Genomic DNA, 14,631 nt, shown 5'->3' on the forward strand with positions numbered 1-14,631 from the left:
GCCTATTACTATGCAGCGGAAGTTAGATTACACTAGCCCAGCCATGGTCATGTATTCAATAGAGTGAAAGCATAGTGACAAACAGCTTCAGTGTAATAAGGATCAAGTAGGAAGAAGTTATGAAGCCAAACAGATCATGCATTCACGTTGTGAAGACAAATGATAAAGCAAGCACGCAATGACTTCACAATGAGTAACAGCAAGAGAAGGAAGTGAAGATGAAACCAGTGACTCGTTGAAGACAATGATATGTTGGGCCAGTTCCAGTTGCTGTGACAACTGTACGTCTGGTTGGAGCGGCTAGGTATTTAAACCTTAGGACACACAGTCCTGGACACCCAGTCTTGAACACACAGTTCAAGACACCAAGTCCTCACCGTAATCTCCTTGAGCTAAGGTCACTTAGTCCTCGCTCAATCACTCTGGTAAGTCTTCAAGGTAGACTCCCAAATCTTCACAGACTTCGTTCACTGGCAATCCACAATGTCTCTTGGATGCTCTGAACGCGACGCCTAACCGTCTGGAGGATTCACAGTCCTCAAGTGTAATAAGTCTTCAGATCACACAGACAAGAAGACTTAAGTGATGCCCAATTTGCTCTGGCTCTGGGTGGTTAGGGCTTTTCTCCTCACTAGGAATTTTCTCTCAAAGGCTTCGAGGTGGGTTGCTCTCAAACGACAAAAGCCGTGCACTGAAATCTGAGCAGCCAACCATTTATGGTTGTGGGGGTGGGCTATTTATAGCCACTTGGCAACCCAACCTGATTTGTCCGAAATGACCCTGGGTCACTAAGGAACTGACACGTGTCTCAACGGTCAGATTTCGAACTCTCATGGCAACTTTACTTGGGCTACAAGCAAAGCTGACTTATCCGGCTCTGGACAAGATTTTCTCTCATTGTCTTCACTCAAAGACATAGGTTTTTGATTTAGGCATCACTTAAGTCATTCTGACTTGTTCTCCTGGACCCCACTTAACAGTACGGTGGTTCCTATGACTCAACAGAAATAAAAAGAACTATGAAAGATCTAAGTCTTCGAGTTCCATAGGCTTCATAACGTGTCTTCTGTTGTCATAGTCTTCAATGTGAATATCTTCATATACCACCTTTGACTTCAATGTCTTCATTCATTTTTAGGGGTCATCTCTGGTAGTAAACCAAATCAATGAGGGACTTCTACCTGTGTTTTCCTGCAATTCTCACAAACACATTAGTCCCTCAACTAGGTTTGTCGTCAATACTCCAAAACCAACTAGGGGTGGCACTAGATGCACTTACACTAATCACTACAACGATATGACCAAGGTGTGTAACTGTGGAAGGGGGCACCGCATGTCGGTGTCAAAACCGGCGGATCTCGGGTAGGGGGTCCCGAACTGTGCGTCTAAGGTCGATGATAACAGGAGACATGGGACACAATGTTTTACCCAGGTTCAGGCCCTCTCTAGGGAGGTAATACCCTACGTCCTGGTTGATTGATCTTGATGAATATGAGTATTACAAGAGTTTATCTACCACGAGATCATAATGGCTAAACCCTAGAAGTTTAGCCTGTATGACTAGGGTAATGAGTATTCGGCCTATCTACGGACCTAGCCCTCTGGTTTATATAAACATGGGAGGGATCTAGGATTACACAAGGTCAGTTATAGAGAAAGGAATCTACATAATCGGCCGCCAAGCTTGCCTTCCACGCCAAGGAAAGTCCCATCCGGACACGGGTGCAGTCTTCGGTCTTCATATCTTCACAGCTCATCAGTCCGGCACATGGCTAACAGGCCGGACGCCCAAGGACCCCTTAGTCCACGACTCCCTCAGTAGACCCCGAACCAATCTTCAATGACGAGGTGTTCGGCAGATAGATTATCTTCGGCATTGCAAGGCGGGTTCCTCCACCGATGACTTCTGAGTAGTGTGCTCGGCCTTCCATTTAATGTTGTACCCCTCGGCTTCTGTGCATCAACAACTTCAGTTTCCATGTGTCAAGCGAATGCGAGAGGTTGAGGTATTTTTTGCATATACCACCCGACCGTACCATAGAGGTGATTATTTAAAGAGAATAGATATCAGATCCATTCCACACCCCGCGAAAAATCCTCAGAGCTTGCTAAGAAAAAACCACTCCAACATGGCTAGCGCTCCTAGCTCTTCCTCTCGTCCCCACGACTCCAAAGAGGGTGATTGGGGGAGATGTTCCGTATCCCACAGTCAGCTGGCGAAGCTGCAAACACAGGCCCCCCCCTCACGGACTTGGTCCTCGTACAAGCAGGGATGAAGTCCTTCAAGGGCGGGGCTCAAACGGAGAACTTGCCCAATCCGTCCAGGGGAGAACGAGTATGCTTCGTCCCCTCCTTGTTAAGAGGTGTCGGATTTCCGATCCTACCCTTCCTCCGAGGTCTGCTAGAGTATTACGGCCTCCAACTGCGCAGTCTCACTCCCGCCTCTATCCTTCATATCGCGGGTTATGTCGCTCTATGCAAGCTATTCCTGGGCTGCGACGCCCATTTTGATTTATGGAGAAGACTATTCTGCCTCGTCCCTCGCAATCAAGGTGGATCAATTTTTAAAGTGGGAGGAGCCGAAGTGTGGTGCATTGCCGAGACCGGATACCTGTCCGGCACGCCGAAGAAAGCTCCCGTAGAGTGGCCTTCCGAATGGTTCTACATCGACGACGTCGCTCTACCCGACCCCGTCCGCACGGGCCTCCTCGAGTTTTCAAATGCCCCCCCTGAAGAAACGCCATAGCTGGCGTCCTCGGAGCCTCGAGGAAGAGGATAGTGCAGAGATCAGCCTGCTGCTGGGCAAGATTAAGACGCTTGCCCAGTCCGGATTGTCAATAGTCGAGGTAATGGCGATCTCTATAACGCGGGGGAGGGGGGGTCCAGCCACTCCAATATAGAGGGCTGCCCATGTGGCATTATAACGGGGAAGACGGCGCCTCACGCTATGGTCGGAAGGGCCCGAAGACCCCCGCCGCCCTGGCCAAAATACTGGCCGAGTTGTATAAAGGGGAGAAGGAGGTGTTCACTCGTCTCCAATATCGAGACAGATTTTCCATGTATAATCCTCCCAGCTAGGTAAACTTCAGCTCCACTATTTTACTCCTGTCCCTGAATCATTCTTGACAGTCAATATCTTATCCGCTTATAACAGGAATGGCAAAAGGCTGTCGAGGGGATCCATGACCCTGCCCCTCAGCCGGAGAATCGTAACCGGGATCTTGACCCCGGATATGAGGAAGATCCGGACATATTTGTGAAGCTCGAGGATGGAATATTCTATCAGATGAGCTATGACGGTATAGATGTACCCATATTCGCCGATTACCCCAGCCTCCTTCCTGCTTGACATGTAAGTAATCCGGAGATACCTTGTCCAAGAGAGTTTTCTCATTCCTCCTTACCCACCGCACGGTCCTGTGCTCAAAAGGGGAGGCGTTCAGCGCGCCATGCTGCCACGGGGGCATCTCCGAAGAGAGTGCCCCCCACACCAGGCAAGCCTTCGAAGAGGAAGGCAAACGAAGATACGGTCGAGCCTTCATCAAAGAGGTATGAATTTGTGAATATGCACCTTGGCAGCCACATCCAGCTGTGACCTTTTCGTTTACCCTGTATCAGGAAAAAGGTGTGCCGAACTATATCCGGGGGTCTGGCCGGTCATACTTTGCGTAGCCAGGATCCAGATCCTGCTGTGAAGACGGGGGCTGATGCGGGGGTGGCGCCGGACTGTCCTCCAGCCGAGGATTCGGATGATGTATCCGTCACCAACTCGGAAGTGGAGAGCGCCATGAATCATCGGCACCGCAGGGCTGTTTTATAAGACCCCGACTTCTCAGAAGAGGCATTTAATGCCTTCAGCTCGGCTGATGCATATATCCGAGCTGCTCGAGATGGGCTTAACAGAGCCACAAAGCAGCATTTAAAAGATGTGCAGGTAAGTTTACTTTGTCTGACTATGATAACCATATGCCAGTAGCCCCCGAGACTTAAAGTAGTTGGGACAACTGATTTGAGGATTGCTGCATGACCAGGTTCTGTCGGAGAAGAACGATGTGCTAGCCCAAGAGCTATAAAAGTGCCGGACGCAGTTAAATGCAGTGACCGCCGAACTGGAAAAATCCAAAGCGGCGTCTTCCGGTGATATTTCTCTCCATCGAGAAATGGTAATTGCATAGCGACCGTGTTAACACTGCGACTTTATCTCATAACATGATCATCGGATCAATTGGAGGAAAAAGAGTCAAAAAGACTGAATGCCGCAGGCGAGCGGGTTTTGACCCGTGTCAGACAGGAGAAAAACAAACTCCAAGATGCAAACACCCAGCTGGGCGAAGAGCTGAAGGATGTGCGGGCCCAGCTAGCCGACTCCGTGAAAGAGAACAAAAAACTGTGAGGCGACATATTCAGTATGTGGCCATATTTACCTTATAACAGTTTTGGAAGTAAAAGTAGCTGATATAGCTGTGATTGCAGGTATATTGACGGGCCGTCCCGAAGAGGAGGTGTCCGGATCATCAAGTGATCTTCTACAAGGGCTGTCGCAGTTGCACGAGCAAGCTCGGCCGGCAATGCGGAGTGTAGCCAAGGCCTTATGGCCATCCAACTCCCCTCCAGGGAGTATGGAGAAGCTTGTAGAGTTGTTCAAGGGAGCGCGGCGGCGTATCCGACTGTGGAAGATACCAGCTTGCCGAGAGGGTGCGCGAGAGGCCTCGGCCATGGTAAAAATACGATATACCAAGCTGGATCCGAATCACATGGCCTGGGTCGGACCGCTAGGGTCAAATGGGGAAGAAATTCCTGTTAGTTTAGTATACTAGTTGACCCGTTGCGCCAAATGGCGCAGAGACCTGCTGAAGACATGTTGTCGATGAAAATAGTTTCATGCTGCAAGAACCTTCAACTAAAGTCATGTTCGCGATGAAAATAGTTTCCTTTACTAAGGACAGGCCATGTATATACAGTCGGTTTAGTTGTGTTCTGCTAAATCCATATGTGCCTTGAAAAAAACATGGTTTAATTGGCAGAGCCTCACGTGTTTCAAGTATGAATAAGAACTACGAACTCTTTTTGTGCGATTCAAACACATTTCCAGAGAGAGAGAGAGAGAAGCATACCCCTCTCTCATTATGATTATTATTAAAAGGTATTAAATTCGAAATACTACCTCCATTTGAGTTTAAAAGTCCTACGCGTATACCTAGGTTACCAATTTTATCACCCTAATATAAACTATATAACACAAAAATTATATTGTTTGAAAATACAACATCTGAAGTTTATATTGGTATATTTTTTGTAATATATGACTTGTATTAGGTTGGTCAAATTGACGACCTAGGGATACGTGCATGCCCTGTAAACTGAGAGAGAGGTAGTAGAAAATTTCATTTACTTGAAGCACTTGAAGAAAGAGAACTTAGACATACTTTTACGCAATGCTCATTTAACCTGTGAAGGACTACGCAATGCGTGAAGGACAAAAATATTCCACCATCTTTGAATGATGAACTAAACTAAATAAGAAATATATACAGTAAATTCATTCAAAGTAGAAAAGGGATACATGGTGTTATCTTAGTAAAAGAAATTACATCATTAGAAGAGAAAAGGGAAGAAAACCAAACATGAAATTAAGATTAATACATCTAGGAGGAGGTCGTAGACATCACTATGATCATTTTACGGCCTGGGGAGCAAAGGATCCATGGTTTTTATATGCCTTCAACTCCTTGCGAAGACCCTGCAGCCATCACAATCATTCAGGGCACAAAGAGGGGAAACAAACACCTCAACAAGATTCGTGAGGAAGTGCCCAAGGAAAGAAAAAAGAACATTAGGTCTGAACTGTAAGAACATGCTCATAAATATGAATTGTCAAGGGCAAGATGAAATGCGAGAACAAGCACTGATGAGTAATGATATACTGAAAATTTCCTTTCTTTGTTGTTGTTAGCCCTTGTTTTTCGAATATACATCGGAGGCACTCAGGTTGTACTCATATCTACAACCCAATCTTGTAGCTCTTTTCTCTTTACAACCTACAGACAGATTGAACAAATGGAGATTGCTATATGGTGGACTACCTACAGATTACTAACTTTACAAAATCCCTTGCATCCTCTCAATTTCTGATCCTATGGAATTCATTGTCATTAGGCACCTTTTGACCATTATATGTTGGGGAACATAGCAGAATTTTAAAATTTTCTACGCATCACCAAGATCAATCTATGGAGTCATCTAGCAACAAGGGAGAGAGGAGTGCATCTACATACCCTTGTAGATCGCGCGCGGAAGCGTTCAAGAGAACGGGGTTGATGGAGTCGTACTCATCGTGATCCAAATCACCGATGACCTAGCGTCGAACGGACGACACCTCCGCGTTCAACACACATATGGTTGGGAAGACGTCTCCTCCAACTTGATCCAGCAAGGGGGAAGGAGAGGTTGATGAATATCCAGCAGCACGATGGCGTGGTGGTGGAAGCAACGGTGATCTCGGCAGGGCTTCGCCTAGCACAGGGAGATGGAGGAGTGTCACGGGAGGGAGAGGGAGAGGCCAGGGGCTAGGGTGCGGCTGCCCTCCCACCCCCACTATTTATAGGACCCCTAGGGGGGTGCCGGCCCTAGGAGATGCCATTTCCAAGGGGGGCGGCGGCCAAGGGGGTGGCTTGCCCCCCAAGGCAAGTGGGGCACCCCCACCCCTAGGGTTTCCAACCCTAGGCGTAGGGGGAGGCCTATGGGGGGGCGCACCAGCCCACTAGGGGCTGGTTACCCTCCCAATTCAGCCCATGGGGCCCTCCGGGATAGGTGGCCCCACCCGGTGGACCCCCGGGACCCTTCTGGTGGTCCCGGTACAATACCGATTACCCCCGAAACTTTCCCGATGGCCGAAACTTGACTTCCTATATATAAATCTTCACCTCCAGACCATTCCGGAACTCCTCGTGACGTCCGGGATCTCATCCGGGACTCCGAACAACTTTCGGGTTATCGTATACTAATATCTCAACAACCCTAACGTCACCGAACCTTAAGTGTGTAGACCCTACGGGTTCGGGAGACACGCAGACATGACCGAGACGACTCTCCGGTCAATAACCAACAGTGGGATCTGGATACCCATGTTGGATCCCACATGCTCCTCGATGATCTCATCGTATGAACCACGATGTCGAGGATTCAATCAATCCGTATACAATTCCCTTTGTCAATCGGTACGTTACTTGCCCGAGACTCGATCGTCGGTATCCCAATACCTCGTTCCATCTCGTTACCAGCAAGTCACTTTACTCGTACCGTAATGCATGATCCCGTGATCAACCATTTGGTCACATTGAGCTCATTATGATGATGCATTACCGAGTGGGCCCAGAGATACCTCTCCGTCATACGGAGTGACAAATCCCAGTCTCGATTCGTGCCAACCCAACAAACACTTTCGTAGATACCTGTAGTGTACCTTTATAGTCACCCAGTTACGTTGTGACGTTTGGCACACCCAAGGCACTCCTACGGTATCCGGGAGTTGCACAATCTCATGGTCTAAGGAAATGATACTTGACATTCGGAAAAGCTATAGCAAACGAACTACACGATCTTTGAGCTATACTTAGGATTGGGTCTTGTCCATCACATCATTCTCCTAATGATGTGATCCTGTTATCAATGACATCCAATGTCCATAGTCAGGAAACCATGACTATCTTTTGATCAACGAGCTAGTCAACTAGAGGCTCACTAGGGACGTGTTGTGGTCTATGTATTCACACATGTATTACGATTTCCGGATAACACAATTATAGCATGAATAATAGACAATTATCATGAACAAAGAAATATAATAATAACCATTTTATTATTGCCTCTAGGGCATATTTCCAAAAGTCTCCCACTTGCACTAGAGTCAATAGTCTAGTTACATTGTGATGAATTGAACACCCATGCAATTCTGGTGTTGATCATGTTTTGCTCTAGGGAGAGGTTTAGTCAACGGATCTGCCACATTCAGGTCCGTATGTACTTTACAAATCTCTATGTCTCCATTTTGAACACTTTCATGAATGGAGTTGAAGCGACGCTTGATATGCCTGGTCTTCCTGTGAAACCTGGGCTCCTTGGCAAGGGCAATAGCTCCAGTGTTGTCATAGAAGAGAGTCATCGGGCCCGACGCATTGGGTATGACTCCTAGGTCGGTAATGAACTCCTTCACCTAGATTGCCTCTTGTGCTGCCTCCGAGGCTGCCATGTACTCCGCTTCACATGTAGATCCCGCCACAACGCTTTTCTTGCAACTGCACCAGCTTACTGCCCCACCATTCAAAATATACACATATCCGGTTTGTGACTTAGAGTCATCCAGATCTGTGTCGAAGCTAGCATCGACGTAACCCTTTACGACGAGCTCTTCGTCACCTCCATAAACGAGAAACATATCCTTAGTCCTTTTCAGGTACTTCAGGATATTCTTGACCGCTGTCCAGTGTTCCATGCCGGGATTACTTTGGTACCTTCCTACCAAACTTACGGCTAGGTTTACATCAGGTCTGGTACACAGCATAGCATATATGATAGACCCTATGGCCGAGGCATAGGGGACGACACTCATCTTTTCTCTATCTTCTGCCATGGTCGGGCATTGAGCCGTGCTCAATCTCGTACCTTGCAATACAGGCAAGAACCCCTTCTTTGACTGATCCATTTTGAACTTCTTCAATATCTTGTCAAGGTACGTACTCTGTGAAAGACCCATGAGGCGTCTCGATCTATCTCTATAGATCTTGATGCCTAATATATAAGCAGCTTCTCCAAGATCCTTCATTGAAAAACACTTGTTCAAGTAGGCCTTTATGCTTTCCAAGAATTCCATATCATTTCCCATCAACAGTATGTCATCCACATACAATATGAGAAATGCTACAGAGCTCCCACTCACTTTCTTGTAAATGCAGGCTTCTCCATAAGTCTGCGTAAACCGAAACGCTTTGATCATCTCATCAAAATGAATGTTCGAACTCCGAGATGCTTGCACCAGCCCATAAATCGAACGTTGGAGCTTGCACACCTTGTCAGCATTCTTAGGATCGACAAAACCTTCCGGCTGCATCATATACAATTCTTCCTTAAGGAAATCATTAAGGAATGCCGTTTTGACGTCCATTTGCCATATCTCATAATCATATAATGCGGCAATTGCTAACATGATTCGCACAGACTTCAGCTTCGCTACGGGTGAGAAAGTCTCATCGTAGTCAACCCCTTGAACTTGTCGATAACCCTCAGCAAAAAGGCGAGCTTTATAGATGGTTACGTTACCATCCGCGTTTGTCTTCTTCTTAAAGATCCATTTATTTTCTATGGCTCGCCGATCATCGGGCAAGTCAGTCAAAGTCCATACTTCGTTTTCATACATGAATCCTATCTCGGATTTCATGGCTTCCAGCCATTTGTTGGAATCCGGGCCCGCCATCGCTTCTTCATAGTTCGAAGGTTCACCGTTGTCTAACAACATGATTTCCAAGACAGGGTTGCCATACCACTCTGGTGCGGAACGTGTCCTCGTGGACCTAAGAAGTTCAGTAGCAACTTGATCTGAAGTTTCATGATCATCATCATTAACTTCCTCTCTAGTCGGGAACATTTTCTTGAGCTGCGCCACTTACCGGTTCAAGAGGTAATATTTCATCAAGTTCTACTTTCCTCCCACTTATTTCTTTCGAGAGAAACTCTTTCTCTAGAAAGGACCCATTCTTGGCAACAAAGATCTTGCCTTCGGATCTGAGGTAGAAGGTATACCCAATAGTTTCTTTAGGGTATCCTATGAAGACGCATTTTTCTGATTTGGGTTCGAGCTTTTCAGGTTGAAGTTTCTTGACATAAGCATCGCATCCCCAAACTTTTAGAAATGACAGCTTAGGTTTCTTCCCAAACCATAATTCATACGGTGTCGTCTCAATGGATTTCGATGGAGCCCTATTTAAAGTGAATGCGACAGTCTCTAAAGCATAGCCCCAAAATGACAGCGGTAAATCGGTAAGAGACATCATAGATCGCACCATATCCAATAGAGTGCGATTATGACGTTCGGACACACCATTACGCTGAGGTGTTCCAGGCGGCGTGAGTTGTGAAACTATTCCATATTTTCTTAAGTGTGTGCCAAATTCGTGACTCAAGTATTCTCCCCCCACGATCTGATCGCAAGAACTTGATTTTCCTGTCACGTTGATTCTCAACCTCGCTCTGAAATTCCTTGAACTTTTCAAAGGTCTTAGACTTGTGTTTCATTAAGTAGACATACCCATATCTACTCAAGTCATCAGTGAGGGTGAGAACATAACGATAGCCATCGCGAGCCTCAACACTCATTGGACCGCACACATCAGTATGTATGATTTCCAATAAGTTGGTTGCTCGCTCCATTGTTCCTGAGAACGAAGTCTTGGTCATTTTATCCATGAGGCATGGTTCGCACATGTCAAATGATTCGTAATCAAGAGACTCCAAAAGTCCATCTGCATGGAGCTTCTTCATGCGTTTGACACCTATGTGACCAAGACGGCAATGCCACAAGTATGTGGGACTATCATTATCAACCTTACATCTTTTGGTAGTCACACTATGAATATGTGTAATATTACGCTCGAGATTCATTAAGAATAAACCATTCACCAAGAGAGCATGACCATAAAACTTATCTCTCATATAAATAGAACAACCATTATTCTCGGATTTAAATGAGTAGCCATCTCGAATTAAACGAGATCCTGATACAATGTTCATGCTCCAAGATGGCACTAAATAACAATTATTGAGGTTTAAAACTAATCCCGTAGGTAAATGTAGAGGCAGCGTGCCGACGGCGATCACATCGACCTTGGAACCATTCCCGACGCGCATCGTCACCTCGTCCTTCGCCAGTCTCCGCTTATTCCGCAGCTCCTGCTTTGAGTTACAAATGTGAGCAACCGCACCGGTATCAAATACCCAGGAGCTACTACGAGTACTGGTAAGGTACACATCAATTACATGTATATCACATATACCTTTAGTGTTGCCGGCCTTCTTGTCCGCTAAGTATTTGGGGCAGTTCCGCTTCCAGTGACCATTTCCCTTGCAATAAAAACACTCAGTCTCAGGCTTGGGTCCATTCTTTGGCTTCTTCCCGGCAGCTTGCTTACCAGGCGCGGCAAATCCCTTGCCGTCCTTCTTGAAGTTCTTCTTACCCTTGCCTTTCTTGAACTTAGTGGTTTTATTCACCATCAATACTTGATGTTCCTTTTTGATTTCCACCTCTGCTGATTTCAGCATTGAATATACCTCAGGAATGGTCTTTTCCATCCCCTGCATATTGAAGTTCATCAAAAATCTCTTGTAGCTCGGTGGAAGCGACTGAAGGATTCTGTCAATGATCGTGTCATCCGGAAGATTAACTCCCATCTGAGTCAAGCGGTTATGCAACCCAGACATTTTGAGTATGTGCTCACTGACAGAACTATTTTCCTCCATCATACAGCTGAAGAACTTGTCGGAGAATTCATATCTCTTGACCCGAGCATGAGCTTGCAAAACCATTTTCAGCTCTTCGAACATCTCATATGCTCCGTGTCTCTCAAAACTCTTTTGGAGCCCCAGTTCTAAGCTGTAAAGCATGCCGCACTGAACGAGGGAGTAATCATCAGCACGTGACTGCCAAGCGTTCATAACGTCTTGGTTCTCTGGGATGGGTGCGTCACCTAGCGGTGCTTCTAGGACATAATCTTTCTTGGCAGCTATGAGGATGATCCTCAGGTTCCGGACCCAGTCCGTATAGTTGCTGCCATCATCTTTCAACTTGGTTTTCTCTAGGAACGTGTTGAAGTTGAGGACAACGTGGGCCATTTGATCTACAAGACATATTGTAAAGATTTTAGACTAATTTCATGATAATTAATTTCATCTAATCAAATTATTCAATGAACTCCCACTCAGATAGACATCCCTCCAGTCATCTAAGTGAAACATGATCCGAGTTAACTAGGCCGTGTCTGATCATCACGTGAGACAGACTAGTCAACATCGGTGAACATCTTCATGTTGATTGTATCTTCTATACGACTCATGCTCGACCTTTCGGTCTTCCGTGTTCCGAGGCCATGTCTGTACATGCTAGGCTCATCAAGTCAACCTAAGTGTATTGCGTGTGTAAATCTGGCTTAGACCCGTTGTATTCGAACGTTAGAATCTATCACACCCGATTATCACGTGGTGCTTCAAAACAACGAACCTTCGCAACGGTGCACAGTTAGGGGGAACACTTTCTTGAAATTATTACGAGGGATCATCTTATTTAAGCTACCGTCGTTCTAAGCAAATAAGATGTAAAACATGATAAACATCACATGCAATCAAATAGTGACATGATATGGCCAATATCATTTGCTCCTTTTGATCTCCATCTTCGGGGCTCCATGATCATCGTTGTCACCAGCATGACACCATGATCTCCATCATCGTGTCTTCTTGAAGTTGTCTCATCATCTATTACTTCTACTACTATGGCTAACGCTTTAGCTATAAAGTAAAGTAATTACATGACGTTTATGTTGACACGCATGTCATAAATAAATAAAGACAACTCCTATGGCTCCTGCCGGTTGTCATACTCATCGACATGCAAGTCGTGATTCCTATTACAAGAACATGATCAATCTCATACATCACATATATCATTCATCACATCCTTTTGGCCATATCACATCACACGGCACATGCTGCAAAAACAAGTTAGACGTCCTCTAATTGTTGTTGCAAGTTTTTATGTGGCTGCTATAGGTTTCTAGCAAGAACGTTTCTTACCTACACCAAAACCACAATGTGATATGCCAATTTCTATTTACCCTTCATAAGGACCCTTTTCATCGAATCTGATCCGACTAAAGTGGGAGAGACAGACACCCGCCAGCCACCTTATGCAACTAGTGCATGTCAATCGGTGGAACCAGTCTCACGTAAGCGTACGTGTAAGGTCGGTCCGGGCCGCTTCATCCCACGATGCCGCCGAATCAAGATAAGACTAGTAATGGCAAGCAAATTGACAATATCCACACCCACAACTACTTTGTGTTCTACTTGTGCATAGAAACTACGCATAGACCTAGCTCATGATGCCACTGTTGGGGAACGTAGCAGAATTTTAAAATTTTCTACGCATCACCAAGATCAATCTATGGAGTCATCTAGCAACGAGGGAGAGAGGAGTGCATCTACATACCCTTGTAGATCGCGCACGGAAGCGTTCAAGAGAACGGGGTTGATGGAGTCGTACTCGTCGTGATCCAAATCACCGATGACCTAGCGCCGAACGGACGACACCTCCGTGTTCAACACACGTACGGTTGGGAAGACGTCTCCTCCAACTTGATCTAGCAAGGGGGAAGGAGAGGTTGATGAAGATCCAGCAGCACGACGGCGTGGTGGTGGAAGCAACGGTGATCTCGGCAGGGCTTCGCCAAGCACAGGGAGACAGAGGAGTGTCACGGGAGGGAGAGGGAGAGGCTAGGGGCTAGGGTGCGGCTGCCCTCCCTCCCCCCCACTATTTATAGGACCCCTAGGGGGGCGCCGGCCCTAGGAGATGCCATCTCCAAGGGGGGCGGCGGCCAAGGGGGTGGCTTGCCCCCCAAGGCAAGTGGGGCACCCCCACCCCTAGGGTTTCCAACCCTAGGCGTAGGGGGAGGCCTATGGGGGGGCGCACCAGCCCACTAGGGGCTGGTTACCCTCCCAATTCAGCCCATGGGGCCCTCCGGGATAGGTGGCCTCACCCGGTGGACCCCCGGGACCCTTCTGGTGGTCCCGGTACAATACCGATTACCCCTGAAACTTTCCCGATGGCCGAAACTTGACTTCCTATATATAAATCTTCACCTCCGGACCATTCCGGAACTCCTCGTGACGTCCGGGATCTCATCCGGGACTCCGAACAACTTTCGGGTTACCGTATACTAATATCTCAACAACCCTAGCGTCACCGAACCTTAAGTGTGTAGACCCTACGGGTTCGGGAGACACGCATACATGACCAAGACAACTCTCCGATCAATAACCAACAGCGGGATCTGGATACCCATGTTGGCTCCCACATGCTCCTCGATGATCTCATCGTATGAACCACGATGTCGAGGATTCAATCAATCCGTATACAATTCCCTTTGTCAATCGGTACGTTACTTGCCCGAGACTCGATCGTCGGTATCCCAATACCTCGTTCAATCTCGTTACCGGCAAGTCACTTTACTCGTACCGTAATGCATGATCCCGTGATCAACCATTTGGTCACGTTGAGCTCATTATGATGATGCATTACCGAGTGGGCCCAGAGATACCTCTGCATCATACGGAGTGACAAATCCCAGTCTCGATTCGTGCCAACCCAACAGACACTTTCGGAGATACCTGTAGTGTACCTTTATAGTTACCCAGTTACGTTGTGACGTTTGGCACACCCAAGGCACTCCTACGGTATCCGGGAGTTGCACAATCTCATGGTCTAAGGAAATGATACTTGACATTCGGAAAAGCTATAGCAAACGAACTACACGATCTTTGAGCTATACTTAGGATTGGGTCTTGTCCATCACATCATTCTCCTAATGA

This window comes from Triticum urartu, chromosome 2A (assembly GCF_056163025.1).
Source record: "Triticum urartu cultivar PI428250 chromosome 2A, HENAU_Tu73, whole genome shotgun sequence".
In the NCBI taxonomy this organism is placed as follows: Eukaryota; Viridiplantae; Streptophyta; class Magnoliopsida; order Poales; family Poaceae; genus Triticum; species Triticum urartu.